Genomic DNA, 18,127 nt, shown 5'->3' with positions numbered 1-18,127 from the left:
ACATCTTTAGGGTAGGGATTCGTCTCTCCTTGGACAATCACGATTGGCTAAGGGAGTTTATCTTGAGAAACATTCCATTACCTCAAAAAACCATCAATGTCTCACACGAATTTAAACTAATGCACGGTTGGAGCGGTGGGGCAATGGCTCAGTGGCGAGTAATATCTCAACCACGCATAGCCATCCCCTTGTTTACCAAACCGGAATGACCAGTGCGGTGAAATATGGTGAAACAAAACATCGTGGCCGACACGGCGTGGAGCGGTCCTCACCACGCAGTGGATTGATGCGTGGGCTGTACGTGCCCACAGCTGTGTGTCGAGGTGAACAGGCGAGGTATGATTGGCTCACCACTGCCCCTGTCTCTCTCTCTCTCTCTGTGTGTGCTGCAGCGACCTATGAGTGCGTTTAGAGCTGTGCTGGCTTCTGTGACTGCAGTGCGAAATGAAGCTCTGGGAAAATACGAAGAGTTTCGTGGCCAGCCCACGCTACGTCACCCAATCTTCTCACGATTCCTTCTCTCACGACTTTATTCACGTTTTGTCTCAATTAAATCCTATACCGAGTGGCCAGAAAATATAAAATCCCCACCTAATCCCTGGCCTCGCCAGTTTTCTACTCATGCCTCGTGTTGAAACTGCAATTCCTGAACCATTGTTGTAATGTGCCAATGTGTTGCGACGCTCGATGTGTACGTTTCTCCACAACTACTGCCCATGCTTGACGTGTCGCAGTCTCTTCCCTCTGTGGTTCCATGTTGAGTTCTGCTGCAATTCCAACTGCTGTTGCTGGCTTGAGGGCATGCGGCCTCCAATGATCCATTGTCTCAAGAGGATCGCACCAACCGGGCCCCAATATTAGTCGACCACTTCAATTTGGGCCTCAATTGTCGTTGACTTGCCTTTCGTATCTCCATCGTCATAGCAACCCGAGCCTGTCGACAGACGTTGCGATGCCGAGGTAGGCAAGGAGATGAAATGATGGTTGGTCACTTTGGTAACGGATAGAGGGATTAACGACGATAAGTTCTGCTAGAAGTCAAAGCGAGGAAAGACGTGACAATAATGAGCCGAGACTGGAGCTATCTAATCATCGATTGTATTAATGTGACTGCTGTTTCATTACCATCAGCAATGTATCGGAGAGTCCGTTTAAAAACAAAGTTAATGGGTTACTATGTTTGTCTATGTTGACATTTAATGGAAAGAAATCAAATGTGATGTGTTTAACTTTTAAAGGACATCATTTTTAGTAACAAGGTACAGTTGCGGCATGAATGTTATGTTTGGTTAAAGCTACACGGCGCGATTGTAGTTCTCTTGAGGTGGTAACAAACAGTAACTTCTGGTTTGAGCAACAAGACGGCAAGACGTGATGTTGCATTCTTCCGGTTCTATTTGAGATTGTCTCAGCCATCTGAAGGGGAGGCAAAATGTTGGCCGGCTGAAATAACAGCGCCGTGTGTGCGTGTTTAACTATACGGGACATAATGGGTTGAAACATTTTAATTGGAAAGCGTGCAGCAATTTGACAAGATGGTTTTTGGGAGTTTGTGTTTTTATTGCTGCAACGTTTTAACATTTCGTTGGCCGAATGATGATTTTGCGATGAATGTCGCGCGTTATTTGTGTCTGTGAATGATTTTCCGGACATTCCGTTTTTAAAGTTATGGTGCTGAGTGGGGTAGCCGAAAGAGGTGCATTCCGTATCGCTTCAACTAAGAATAAGTGGTGGCCCGTAAAACTTAAATAAATCCCACTTGCCTGGACATCCATTTTACTCATGTGGTTAATAGTCCCCTGAATTGTCCATTGATCTGTGGTTTCTTATGGGATCTGTATGAACAATGCATCGTCGTGTGATAAGAACAATGGTTCTGCCATTGTTTAACTGTTTAGTTTTAATTTTTGCAACAATGAATGAGGCGGAATTCCACGGTTGAGATATTTCTTTTCGGCGTAAACATTCAGTAAATGTCAACTTGTATTTTGATCCTACAACTGGTGCTGCTTTTATGATGTCCACAGATGTTTGCATCTGGCCTGGGAACTTTCCCTTTAAGTGCTGTGAAGGGCGGTGGTTACTTCTTGAATTGTGCCATCTGGAGCCTCCTCATTTGAACAATATATATTGTCTGGGGCGTTGTATATGATTTGTATTGCTTTGGAGATCTGCATAGAATTCCTCCACGAGTTTTCTATCATACATCGTGTTCCACCTTGCTGTCTGAGAGGTACTATCTGCAATTTCCTTTTGGCAGCATATCTGTATATGAGTTTAACAAGCCTTTAGTTATTTTACCAATTTCATCAGTTTTCACCAGCATAAGGATAACATTGGCATACCATGTAAAGTGCATTCGGCACATGATGATTGGACAAACTTAAATGCTAAGCCACAGGGCTGCACATACGTTAGCACAGAAACATACTATTTAAAAATATGATTATGATAATAATTAATACTATATTAAATATACCTGTATTGTTTAAACGTTCATTTAATTTATCTGTGATGATGCCACTTGTGATTTGATTTGTACAAACGTGGAAACATGACCACAATTACAGCCGGGTCTCTTGCGGGTCTCTTGTGAGTTTCTCGTGTGTGTCTTGTACGTGTCTTGTGGGTCTCTTGTGGGTTTCGTGTTCATCGTTGATGGTGTCCGCAGCACCTTCTTAATTCCGACACCAGCAGTTCCTGCGTGTACGGAGCACATGCAGCCTGCCCAGGGCAGACTCTGCACACGCGCGCGCTGCGTTGTGGATTTCCTTGGGCAGAGAATTGCCTTCGCTTGGAGAGCCGTGCGGGCGCCCTCTGTTGGAGTGTTTGTGTAAAGCAGCCTCATTCGGCGACAAGGTCCTTCCTGAGTGAGGACCATTTAGTGCGGCCTTTTGAAGTGTAAACTGCAGCAGATAGTGGATGTCGGACTTGTAAGCAGGTTTTGTAATTGGTAGCATTCGTTATTACTCTTACATGCCTCCTATCGACTGCCAAGCTACAGCTTGTAGAGGACACGAGGAAGAGAGCTAAATAATAATGTGCCGATTCGTATAATCGCTTACATTGTAATAGGCTATAGCAGAAATTAACATTTTACAAGCTTAACTAAACTCCGTATAGTTAGGCATTCGTATTATGTAACAAAAAAGTACGACTCTTATAAATCCACTGATGTTACCACTGGTTGGGATGCGAACTCATGTCGCCGGGTATCAAAACAACTCCTCCCATAGCACACTGCGCTACGACCCTGACGATCTGAGTTCCATACTCAACCCACAGCTAACGACAGTGGCGATATCTGACACGGGTTATCCGTCCCATCTCCCGTACTGACCATGGTGCTGAAATTAGTTCAAACAACCCCGTGGCTGACACGCAATAGGGGTACGCCTTCATCCAGCAGTGGATCTACACAGGGCGGAGAAGGTAACGTGATTTAGTTTCTCTCTCTCTCTCTAACTCACACCTAACGAGCGCGACACTCACCACTGCACCAGTCTCTCCCAACTTACATATGTCCTCTTCACGCCACCACTGACGCCTCCTCCACCGCCTGCGATGCAGCATGCGTTTGTAGGGCCCGGCTCGCTCTGGCACGGGTAAAGTTGACGCCGCCCGTAAGGTCACTGGCACGGCACTTGAACTCCGTGCAACGTCTGTGGGTTACCCGCAACATCGTAGAGCTCCCGCGTGACGTCGGCGAATAAACACGATCTCAAGGAGAGGACGACATTTCAGTGATGACCCGGATCGACCGCGGATCAACTCCACCCCTCCCCGTACAAAACCAACCACGCCGTGCCGTTCAGTGGCCTATCCCCCCCCCACGCCGTCCCCTCTTCATTGGTGGCGCATGGACGGTGGAGCCGTCAGCCCCCAGCCCTCTCAACTCCATCGATGGTCGCGCATGTGCAGTTGTGCCGACAGACGGACAAACAAAAATCGCATCCGTAATGATCGCTCGTGTTCTTGTTTTGAGATCGCGTGAATAGGAATGCGTCGTTAAACCCGCCACCACCCGACACAGCAAATTAGTAAGGTTTGTCGCGTAAACAGAACGTGCCAATTCGTTACAAGTTCAGCACACATACACACGGGCACGAATCCACGGAGAGAGACACACGCGTGCGTGTTCCGCTTTAACGCGAGTAGGAGCCTCCTACATCGCGGGCGTTATTCGCGTTTCCCGATGCCCGCGTTCTAGCATCGGGACTTTAACTAATCGCCCCGCTAAGCATGGGCCCCATATTTTGTAGAGAGTGCCGAGATACGCTCGTGTGCATAATGCTCTGTGGCTTGAACGGTTGATCGGTTGTTCTCCTGACCGGGAGGTCGATGATTGACCTCAGGTGTCGGTTTGGTTGACCTTCGTTGTGGCGTTCCACGTTAGAATAAAGGTGGGGCCGGCGAAGAGGCACTGCCGTCTGCAACCCCACACGCGAATGTCAACATCGAAACGGCGTGGACCACGAATTCGTGGGATTCAAGCAACATGCCCAAAACAGCTCATCAGCGAGGCCACCACCACAGTACCCGGCTTCCACAACACGCAGCTCATCAGCGAGCCCACCACCACGAAACATGTCTTCCACGACACACCGCTCATCAGCGAGCCCACCACCACCACATTGCCCGGCTTCCATGACACACAGCTCATCAGCGAGCCCACCACCGCACGCAACGCGTAAGCAGATCCGCACAAACCAGGGAAGATGCGGACAACCTACTGCACAGGTGGAGAATTGACGACTCTCTCTTGTCTGTGTCCGTGGTTACGAACGCAGTGGACCATACATCAATTTCACATGCCCCAAATATACATTTGAAGGCGGTGCATCTGCAAACGAATCAATACATATGACCTTTAAATCTGAAATTCATTTAATTTCCTGAAATAACATTCTTCGAATAGTAAGCAGCAATAACATTGAGCATTCTCTCACAATTGTCTATGGCGAGGTCATGAACAATCAATCAAGCACCGCCAAGGATAGTGAGAGGTGATAGTCTCAGCCCAGTCACTCATCACTGCAAAACAAATCCATAAGAGTTTTTTTCTTGATTTGATCGCCACCCGCCACCACCCGACGCAGGCAATCAGTAAGGTTTGTCACGTAAACAAAACATGCCAACAAACCTTAGGTGACACACCTTTCTAATTGGCTGTGTCGGGTGGTGGCGGGTTTAACGACACATTTATATTTTCCGTGATCAAACCCAAAAAAACTTCTTATGGATAATATTGGTCGCGAAACCCTACTTACGTGTTAAACTGCAAAACAAATGTAATTGTTTTCACTTTTCATTCAACTTTTCCTAGAATTGGGGGATAAAGTGCAAAGAAGAAAGACATGGACGCGCAAGCCTCTAATCAAGTACAAAGAGTGGCTTGGAGTGCATCGCAAGATTCGTGGAATTGACTTCAGAAGTACTTCTACGGTGCCAGATCCCAGGGCTGTTGCCTTGAGGTGAAGCGTGAATTCCAGAACAAGTTTTTGTCCTCGTGACTATCACGATACAATTGCCATACCACGTGTATATATATGTGTGTGTATGCATAATATATATTTCGGGAGAGCGGTGGGGGCAGTCTGCAGCGCGTCGCTCTATGAACGAACCCGAAGGCCTTCACAGGAATCCCGGGCACACGTTGTTTTTTTTTTTACATCGTTGGCGAGCGACATCCAGCCAATTTGACTGCCATGTGTAGCTTTCGAGGCACGTTCGCCCCGGTGACAATCGACTGAGGATATCCGATGTAAGTAAGCGTCATGTCGACATGCGCCGCAACGTGCGATGCGTTGACAGTCGAACCGTTTCGTGAATACAATCCATTCGCATCCACAGACAGATAACTTGAGGCTAAATATTCGCCCCTTGTTTGTTAACAAAAAAAAAAACATCAACCGCAGAATAGGTGCAGCGATGTTATTCATCGTAGCGAAATTGGTAACCAAAACGAAATGAAGGTTTTGAAAGATGGGATGGAGCAGTCGGCGTGGAGGCTACAGCACTGTGCTAGGAAACCCAGAATCCAGAGTTCGATCCCAGGCCGCGGCTAACATCAGTGGCGAGTGATATCTCAATGGGTTCTGGGCACTCCTTCACAACCCGAACTGACCAGAGTGGTGAAGTATGGTCAGTCAACCTTCACGACCAAACGGCATGGGTAAGCGTATCAACCTGCTGTGGATTGACAATGCGCTAAACATTCCGTTCTTCAAAATGTACCGCTCTTCATTTGTGTTTACGTTTGTAGATGTATTTTTGCTTAACCAGGTGAGAAATCAAAAGATAAGTCAAGTGTGATTAGCAAGAGTGACCGGGGGCATTCGTCTACAAGTGTTGAGCGACGGCTGCTGTGTAGAATCCCAATTGAGTAGTTCGCGGTGAATGTGGCACGTGACGCACGGCACACAGTGGCCTCCTCTTGAGAATGACGCCCAGGGGGGTCTTTAACGTTAAAATGTAGACGGCGTTTTTAAAAAAATATTATTATGATGGTTATCACACTCGCAATAATAATAATCGGGGCGGACGCTGGGCTCGAACCGCACCATCGGCGAACGCACTTTCGCTGAGCTGTCACTCCACCCCCCACACACGGAGCGATTACAGATACACGCCGCGCACATTCACGAGCCGTATTCGCCTTGTGCGTAGTTTTGTCTTGCCACAGTTTGGCACCACGAGCGAGTATCCATTGGGGAGAAAGAGCCGCTGCCATAGGAATGTGGAATTTCAGTCGCCAAAAAACAAAAGAAAGAGGTGAGCACAGCCCCGCGCGCGTTTGAGCAAGAAGGTCGCTCTGCCTCGACTCTGAGATTGACGCCCAGGATCCCTCGCACAGCTGGGCAGAGAGGCGGGCGCAGCAACCAGCGGTGGCCTCGTGCCCTTGCTGGAAAGCAGCTGACGCGTTCAGCCGCAACTGCGTGAGGGGTCTCTCAACTCCACCCACTGGCACGCGCGCTGAACACAGCGGTGTGAATATATACAATGACATTCATGCACAAAATTATAGCTGTTCAGGTCACGAGTTGAGATGTGAAATTTGTCAGAAGATGGCAGTACAGCAAAGGATTATTGAATCTGTCTGTGTGGAGCTTTGAGTGTCACCTCGTATCCGTGAGTTCCTCCGGGTGTTTCGCTACCTTTCTATATATGCCCCTTCCTTTGAAAGGAATCGGTCACAGGTGTTGTACAGGGGCGTCTTGAGACTGTGCTTCAGGAGTTACAGAAGGAGGTAAATAAACAAGCTAAGGTGCAGCCCTGCAGTTACCACTCAAGCCACTGCTGGCGGAAGGGTCGCTGATCAGCGCGGCTGGCAACACAGAGCACCAAAGAAGTTCAGCATACACACATACACAACATACACTACATACATACACTAGATACATACACTACATACATACACTACATACACTACATAATACACTACATACATACACTACATACATACACGACATACACTACATACATACACTACACACACGACATACACACACACTACATACACTACATAATACACTACATATATACACTACATACACACACTACATACATACTCTACATACACACACTATACACACTACATACATACGCTACATAGACACAGTACATACATACACTACATACACACACTAAATACTGTACACACACAACATACATACACTACATACACACACTACATACACACACTACATACACACTACATACATACACTACATACTTAGACTACATACACACACTACATAAATACACTACATACACACTACATACACACACTACATACACACGCTTTATTCACACACTACATACACACACTACATACACACACTACATACACACACTTTATACACACACTACATACATACACTACATACACACACTACATACATACACTACATACACACACTACATACACACTCTACATACACACACTACGTACATACACTACATACATACACTACATACACACACTACATACATACACTACATACACACACTACATACACACTCTACATACACACACTACGTACATACATACACACTACATACACTACATACATACACTACATACACACACTTCATACACACACTTCATACACACACTTCATACACACTACATACACACACTACATAAACACACTACATACACACACTACATACATACACTACATACACACACTACATACATGTGTCCCTGACATCTTTGGAGAGCTCTTTGGTCTTGACCATGGTGAAGAGTTTGGAATCTGATTGATTGATTGCTTCTGTGGCCAGGTGCCTTTTATACAGGTAACAAGCTGAGATTAGGAGCACACTCTTAAAGGGAGTGCTCCTAATCTCAGCTCGCTACCTGTATAAAAGACATCTAGGAACCAGAAATCTTTCTGATTGAGAGGGGGTCAAATACTTATTTCCCTCATTAAAATGCAAATCTATTTATATAATTTTTGACGTGCGTTTTTCTGGATTTTGTTGTTGTTATCCTGTCTCTCACTGTTCAAATAAACCTACCATTAAAATTATAGACTGATCAATTCTTTGTCAGTGGGCAAACGTACAAAATCAGCAGGGGATCAAATACTTTTTTCCCTCACTGTACACACACTACATAATACACTACATAAATACACTACATACACACACTACATACATACACTACATACACACACTACATACACACATTACATACACACACTACATACACACACTGCATACAGACACTACATACACACACTATATACACACACTACATACATATACTACATAATACACTATATACAAACACTACATACACACACTACATACACACACTCTGCATACACACTCTACATACACACACTACATACACACACTACATACATACACAACATACACACACTACATACACACACTCTATACACACTCTACATAAACACTCTACATACACACACTACATACACAAACTACATACACACACTACATCCATACACTACATACACACATTACATACATACACTACATAATACACTACATACACTACATACACACACTACATACACACACTACATACACACACTACATACACACACTACATACACACATTACATACATACACTACATATATACACTACATACACACAGTTCATACACACAACATACACACACTACATACACAAACTACATACATACACTACATACATACACTACATTCACACACTACATACATACACACAATACATACATACACTACATACACACACTACATACACTACATACACATACTACATACACACACTACATACACTATATACATATACTACATACACTACATACATATACTACATACCACACTACATACACTACATAAACACACTACATACATAAACTACATACATTCACTACATACACACACTACATACACACCCTACATACACTACATACACACACTACATACACACACTACATACACACACTACATACATACACTACATACACACACTACATACACACACAACATACACACACTACATACACACTCTACATACACACACTACATACACACACTATATACACACACTACATAATACACTACATACACACACTACATACACACACTACATACACACACTCCATACACACTCTACATACACACTTTACATACACACACTACATACATACACTACATAATACACTACATACACACACTACATACACACACTACATACATACACTACATACACACACTACATACACACACAACATACACACACTACATACACACTCTACATACACACACTACATACACACACTATATACACACTACATAATACACTACATACACACACTACATACACACACTACATACACACACTCCATACACACTCTACATACACACTCTACATACACACACTACATACATACACTACATAATACACTACATACACACACTACATACATACACACTACATACATACACTACATAATACACTACATACACACACTACATACACACTACATACACACACTACATACACACCCTACATACACACTCTACATACACACACTACATAATACACTACATACACACACTACATACACACACTACATACACACACTCTACATACACACTCTACATACGCACACTACATACATACACTACATACACACAATACATACACACTACATACACACACTACATACACACTACATACATACACTACATACACACACTACATACAACACTACATACACACACTACATACATACACTACATACACACATAACATACATACACTACATACACACACTACATAAACACTACATACACACACACCATACATACACTACATACACACACTACATTAACACTACATACACACCACATACATACACTATCTACACACACTACATACAGTACATACACATATTACATTCACACTACATACACACTACATACACACACTACATACACATACTGCATACACACTACATAAACACTACATACACACACTATAGACAGACTACACACACACACTGCATACACTACATACACACACTACATACACACTACATACATACTCTACATACACACTACGTACATACACTACATACACACACTACATACACTACATACACACACTATATACATACTACATACACACACTACATACACACACTACATACACACACTACAGATATACACTACATACACACACTACATACACACACTACATACACTACATACACACACTACATACACACTACATACACACTACATACACACTACATACACACAGTACATACACACACTACATACGCGACATACACTTCATACACACACTACATACACTACTACATACACACACTGCATACACACACTACATACACTACATACACACAGTACATACACTACATACACACACTACATACACACTACATACACACTACATACACACATTACATAATACACTACATGCACACACTACATACACACTACATAATACACTACATACATACACTACATATACACACTACATACACACTACATACGCACACTACATACACACACACTACATACACACACTACATACACACTACATACACACACTACATACACACACTACATACACACACTATATACACACACTACATACATATACTACATACACACACTGCATACACACACTACATACACACTACATACACACTACATACACACACTACATACACTCACTACATACACTACATACACACACTACATACACACACTACATACACACACTACACACACTACATACACACACTACATACACACATTGCATACACACACTACATACACACACTACATACACACATTGCATACACACACTACATACACACACTACATACACACTACATACACACACTACATACACACACTACATACACTACATACACACACTACATACACACTCTACATACACACACTACATACACACACTACATACACACACTACACACACTACATACACACTCTACATACACACACTACATACACACACTAGAGGGAGCTCTAAAGAGCCCCCCCCCCCCCCCAAGGAGCTCTCTTGGTCTACTCTTCCACGCTGGACAAACGTCTTGCAGCAGGAGGCGGAGTGCCCACACTTCACCCCACCCCGCGAGACGTGCCGACGAACTCGCTGTGGCTGTCACCCCTGGACACTGCTGGGTGGACAGAGGCTGCGTTGTCTGCCACTGCCGCGCCCGGAGATAGAAACCAACCGGTGGATCTCTGAGCTGGAATCCCGCGTGTGGTGACCACGACGCCACTGCAGCACCACGGGGCAACAACGAATATCATCATCATCATCGTACACTCGTGTACTGCTGCATCATCATTCAATTAAGAATCTTATTTGTGAAGGTAGCCCAGCGAAGTCCATTCGGGCAATATATTTGGCAGGAGTAACTGCGTGTAATTATGTCTTTATTGTACTATCTTATCGAGGGTGTCGTCCAATGTAGTTGTTGCTCCATGTCCGCCTCGAATGAGGCTTCGTGTCGTGCTATTATGGGCTGCGGTTAAAGCTAGCAAACCCACGACCATAAAACTTGCGAGTTCAAATCCCGGGCAAGGGGTAATTGAGCCCACGAGCCCTCGAAGGTCAATCGATCCTCACTTTGCGGAAAACTAACTGCGGTTTCTCCGTACACAAATTGGCCTTGCCATAGGAATGTGGAATTTCCGCAATTAGTTCAGGGCTGGAAATGGCGATGAGCCATGTGCAATGAATTTGTCTTCAACACATTACAGCACAAGTGCTATGGCATGGACGCCACTCTCGTGTAGAGTCGCACCATCACTAAGAGGTATAAAGATTCAGCCCCTTCGTCACTCTTGCTCACGCTACACTCGCAGAAAGGAGCGGGGCATAGCGGGAGAGAGAGAGAGGGATCCGGGAGAGAGGGCAGAATGAGGAGAGAGGGAGCAGAGAGAGAGAGCGAAGCGGGGAGAGAGGGGAGCAGGGAAAGAAGAGGGGCGGGGGTGGGGAGCGGCGCTGGGAGCGCAGCGGGGATCGCGTCCCGGGCTGGGCTGGGCTGCCCGCGCCTCGCCCCCGCGTCACTTGGAGTTGCCTCCCGCCGAGCTCTTCGTATAAATAGCGGCTCACAGCACGGGCAGCGGACAGCCTCTCCGGGCCCTTCCCCGCCACGTACAGCGGCAACACTTCCACAACTTGCACTTGCTCCTCCACCGAGCGGCAAAACGACGACAGCCGCTCGCATCACCGCGCCCTGTGCAGCTGCCCGCCATCCCTTGCCCCCTGGACCACGCCACATCGTGGGCTGCGCATCGTCCGCCTTGCCCTTCCCTGCCCACCGAGCACCGCGCCTTCTCATTGCACCGGTGCCGCATCACCTGCGCCGCCGCCTCCTCGCCGCCTCTCGGCACCACCACCACCTGCTGAAGCTCTCCGGTGAGTGAGCCGAAGCTCGCTCAGTCACCTGCGCCGCACCGAGCCACGCGCGCTCCTCGTTGGACGGGGTGGTGATGATCGGGGCTGCTGTGTGTGTGTGTGACAGCTCAGCTGGGGTGTGTGTGTGACAGCTCAGCTGGGGTGTGTGTGTGACAGCTCAGAGACCCGCCCGGGGCTTTTGAGTTGAGGGGTCACGGCTGGAGCGGTGTATCCGACCCCGCAAATTAGTTCCCTTTCCTTCGTGAGTCACTCGCTGCCAGCGCGTTACGCGCAGACAGCTTAAATCAACACTATTGGCTCGCCTGCACTCACAGGGGAGGTAACCCCAGCACCTCCAGCCGATTACTCGCGTCGGCAAAAGTCTCAGGTCAAGTTTATTATCCTTGTATCGGCATGCAAGAAGCGAGCATTGCATCATCAGAGGTGTACTCTCCTTTTAAAAGCGAATGCCCGTCTGTATTAGGGGGGTGGGGGGACGATGTTGACTTCCCGCCCGTGTGCGCGGTGCCGTCTCGCCAGGTGGTGCTCATTGCACCGCCCACCCCCACCCCAGCAGCAGGAGCCATTGGTGATTGATCGAGTTCCACGTTGACCGTGGTGTGAACTCAGCCACTTGCGGCTGGCCGGGGTTGGGGCTCTGTCGCTTGAACTTCTGATCGTGCCCTTTAAGCAGCCCCTACCAACGCGGTCCCTACTCATATTGGTACATATCAAAACAATCCTGATGAGTTTAGCCAAGTTGAACTGGTATTGTCTTCTTCTTGTTGTTGAGCGTATTTAATCGTGTGAATACGAAAGGAAGGCGATTGATTGCAGAGGCTCTCTCAGTGTCAGTAGAGAGGAGGAGGAGGCACCCTCGAAAACCATTAACCCATGCGAATGCGTGCGAATTGTGAAGGAGTTGCGAGAATTGTTTCGATGCACAACAAACGTCGTGCCGCAGTGGGTTAACACGACGCACGTGCCCTTCGTCGATGCCTGAGTATTATAATAACAAGACGTGATATTGAAACACGCGCGTGCATCTGTTGTGTGTGCCAGTACTGTGTAATGATGGGTGGGAGCGCGTGCTTGTAGCAGCCGGTTCACCAACTCATCCGTAGCTGAGTCGTGTTCGATTCCTGGTGCAGCAATACCAGCGGGTTTGGGGGAGTGGTTTGCAAACAAATCGTCCATGCGCATCAGTAGTGAGACAAAGACGGCTGGGCCCGCGTGAAAACTACTCCCATGCAACGTCAGTGTCGTGGAGGTCTCAACAGGCGCTCACCAACAGCACTGGGGCCGAGTGGTTAGCGCACTGCGCTCATAGTCCCGAGCCGAGTTCGATTCACGGCCATGGCTGGCGAACTTCGCGCTGAGTGATACCTGGACCGGTTCCAGCATGGTGAGTTCTCATCACACGGCTCGCACTCTCAGCATGGTGAGGTCTCATCACACGGCTCGCACTCCCAGCATGGTGAGGTCTCATCACACGGCTCGCACATGGTGAGGTCTCATCACACGGCTCGCACTCTCAGCATGGTGAGGTCTCATCACACGGCTCGCACTCCCAGCATGGTGAGGTCTCATCACACTCCCAGCATGGTGAGGTCTCATCACACGGCTCACACTCCCAGCATGGTGAGGTCTCATCACACGACTCGCACTCTCAGCATGGTGAGGTCTCATCACACGACTCGCACTCTCAGCATGGTGAGGTCTCATCACACTCCCAGCATGGTGAGGTCTCATCACACGGCTCACACTCCCAGCATGGTGAGGTCTCATCACACGTCTCGCACTGCCAACATGGTGAGGTCTCATCACACGGCTCACACTCCTAGCATGGTGAGGTCTCATCACTCGGCTCGCACTCCCAACATGGTGAGGTCTCATCACACGGCTCACACTCCCAGCATGGTGAGGTCTCATCACACGACTCGCACATGGTGAGTTCTCATCACACGGCTCGCACTCTCAGCATGGTGAGGTCTCATCACACGTCTCGCACTGCCAACATGGTGAGGTCTCATCACACGGCTCACACTCCTAGCATGGTGAGGTCTCATCACTCGGCTCGCACTCCCAACATGGTGAGGTCTCATCACACGGCTCACACTCCCAGCATGGTGAGGTCTCATCACTCGGCTCGCACTCTCAGCATGGTGAGGTCTCATCACACTCCCAGCATGGTGAGGTCTCATCACACGGCTCACACTCCCAGCATGGTGAGGTCTCATCACACGTCTCGCACTGCCAACATGGTGAGGTCTCATCACACGGCTCGCACTGCCAACATGGTGAGGTCTCATCACACGGCTCGCACTCCCAGCATGGCAGTGTGGGGAAGCCTTCATTCAGTATTTAGTTGACAGTTGGCTGGTAGCGCAGTAGTACAGTACTTAACAGTACTTAACAGTACTTAAAAGTACTTTACTGTACTTAACAGTACTTAACAGTACTTAACTAAATAGTTTGCGAGTCTAAATTGTGGCGTTTTAGTTTCTTATTCATCCGTGATCATACAACCGCGCTCGTCACGAGCACTCCCTTAAATATATAATCGGCGACGTTTCGTGCAATGACCCTTCTTCACGACGAGTGTGTTGAGATGTTTTGTTAATTGTGTTTGTGCACCACTACAAACAAGTTGGTCATCCAAGTGGTGCATTGTGGTACATATATATTTATGTCTGAATTACTGCACAGCCAGAATTCGGAATCAAATCAAGGATGCGCATTGAACACAAATACTCATGGCAGCCTCTGCACCGTTGTGAGCTCAGGGAGGGCTGAGGTGCTCGGGTTCACGTTCGCGACGACAAACTGAGGAAGAGACGCCAAGTCAGATTTAATCCGTGGTGGGAAATTCACGGACTTTGATATGCGACGCGCGGTCTCCACTCACCCACCCGACGTGTCAGCGACGCCCGGTCCTTCCACGATGATAGTGTGGGCTGTCGCTGTTGTCTGAAGATACCAGACTTTCCTGCACGCGCAACAAAGACACACCTCCACTTCGACTGTAATCGTTTTTTGTGTTTGTTTTTTAACAAAATATCGTGAACTCCGTAACGTGCTATTATTACATGCGACCATCCAGGACAACTTGGACATCGACTGGCGCCGATATCACAACCGCCGTTCGGTCACCACGTGGCGGTGACGCACGCTACGGCCGTTGTGCCAGGCTACGTGCACCTTGAGACCACGCATACCGCTGCATATACAATCGATCAAAACCAAATAGATCGCTAAAAACAACCGTCACAGCCTGTGGTGGGTTAAGTGCTGTTATCGAACGATCCCAAAAATGCCAAATACGACGGCACGCGAGTAGGTGTGGGAATGTAAACCACACACACACGCCTGGCCGCCTTTGTCTCTCAATTCCTATGTTGCGACCACAACACTGCACTGGGACCTCACGTACGCCGAGTTCACCCGAGGGAGACCAATTCCAGCCCCGCGTATAATCGAGATAGCGGAATGCAATCACGAGCAGCAACGAGACGGGGTGGCCGGAATCTTAGCGCAAGTGAGACAGCTCATTGCGCGATGGCCATACACACACACACACAGGTGCGATGTTATCACACAGACACACACAGGTGCGATGTTATCACACAGACACACACAGGTGCGATGTTATCACACAGACACACAGGCACACGCGGGCACTCCCAGAACCAAGTCATCGATGTCTGCCTCTGCTTGAACGGCGACGTCTCAAGCTCGACCCGGGCAGCGATCTCCATGCACGCGGAGATCGCTGTCCGGGGTATGCGGAGATTTCATTCTCATCAGACCCCTTGCTTGGCAAATGCAGAGTCCTCAACCCGTAGTATCCACTCTGGTTGTCTTGCCTCTATATTGAATTGTTGCGAAGAAGAAGCATTGGCCGAAACGTCGCCCATTATTTATTTTAACGCAAGTGTTAATTGCGAACGTGTCGAGGGGTGGGTTTGTTTGTTTGTTTGTCGAATCAAAGGCTGTGGAGCCGCTGGTCTCGGCGCGGCTCTCGCACCTTCTCGTGATGACTCACGCACACACACACATCTACATTACTTTGAGACCACGAGTCTCATTTTCAAGGTTAGATGTTCATCATCGGTATCCATTGGCTATCTACTGCTGGATGACGACTTCCCCGTTACGTCACCGTCCCACATAGCTCTGCCCATATTTAAGCATGCGATGTAATGATTATTGCAGGACCGTGAATTATTATTGCTATTTCTCCTTGCTTGATTTGCTATAGCTGCTCATATGGCATGGCTAATTAGGATCCGTGAATGAGCCCACACTCATGGAGTGATGTTATGAGTGGCAGCTTGCCCGCGTTCATCCCTCCACTAAAGCGTCTTCCCAATCGTACAAGCAGCGCCATCGCTTAGCAGGGACATCACACGTTGCGCTCCCATCTCATACCACATGTGGCTCCTTCCCCCCAGTTTTTTGGCCCGATAATCGACCCTTGTGAAGGTGGCCAACCCCGGCACGCGCTCCCTCGTCGTCTTCTTCTTCTCTATTGTTGCCACTTCCATTCTGAACTTCGAGGTTGGTGACCGCGGTGCTGCCAGTCGACTCCCAGCCTTCTCCCGCATGGACCTCCGTTAGGTTGTTGTTTACAAAAGCGCTGCGGCAATGGACGGGATCAAAGTGCGTCTCGTGTCACGCGTCTTGAATAGAAAGTAAAATAATGTCTGAATAAAATGTAACAACTGAAAAACTTGGATTGCATGATGTTACTTGCAAAAGAGGCGAAGATTACCTGTGGGCTCTCACTTGGTTAGCTAGAGGGTTAATTGATGATGAAGACAGTCCAGCGCACTACCAGGTAACCAACATATCCCTTCATGAATAACACTCTCTCCAAATAGCCTGCCGCGTACCCTTGCAGACGACTGGGGCATGCGCTGCTAGCGAGTGAGCCATCAGATGAAGTCAGTAATCCACAAGGCCGCGCGTCTTTGTATCCCCGCTGTTGCTGTTGACCACAACCCCACCAGTAACTCAATTTAGTTTGAATCAACCTCTGGGGAGGTCCCAGCCAGATTATGAATCAGTGTTGCCACGTTGCTGAATTCGTTCCATTCGCCAGCGATGTTGTGCGTGGTTAGAAAATCTGACTCATGCCTCAGGTGTTGCAGTGTAGTGCACCGACTATAACTCCACAAGCCCACACATGCACACACAAA

The 18,127-nt window shown here is 47.4% G+C and overlaps 2 protein-coding genes across 3 annotated transcripts in view; both read left to right on the top strand.

Moving 5' to 3' along the window:
* LOC116940440 (exocyst complex component 6B-like) overlaps positions 1–2,577 on the top strand; it is a 105,303-nt gene extending 102,726 nt beyond the window's left edge. For both annotated transcript variants that reach the window (XM_076065961.1, XM_076065960.1), the window contains exon 25: positions 393–2,577. The gene's annotated coding sequence lies outside the window, so the exon portion shown is untranslated. The remainder of the gene's footprint in view (positions 1–392) is intronic.
* Positions 2,578–11,729: 9,152 nt separating this feature from the next.
* The window catches only part of LOC116940441 (cytochrome P450 26B1-like), a 30,925-nt gene continuing 24,527 nt past the window's right edge, over positions 11,730–18,127 (top strand). The window contains exon 1 of the mRNA XM_032950272.2: positions 11,730–12,947. The gene's annotated coding sequence lies outside the window, so the exon portion shown is untranslated. The remainder of the gene's footprint in view (positions 12,948–18,127) is intronic.

Source organism: Petromyzon marinus, chromosome 9, assembly GCF_048934315.1.
Source record: "Petromyzon marinus isolate PM22_M1 ecotype Great Lakes invasive population chromosome 9, UKy_Petmar_22M1.pri1.0, whole genome shotgun sequence".
In the NCBI taxonomy this organism is placed as follows: domain Eukaryota; kingdom Metazoa; phylum Chordata; class Hyperoartia; order Petromyzontiformes; family Petromyzontidae; genus Petromyzon; species Petromyzon marinus.
The sequence above is the reverse complement of the archived record's forward strand: the minus strand, read 5'-3'. Positions and strand labels throughout refer to the sequence as shown.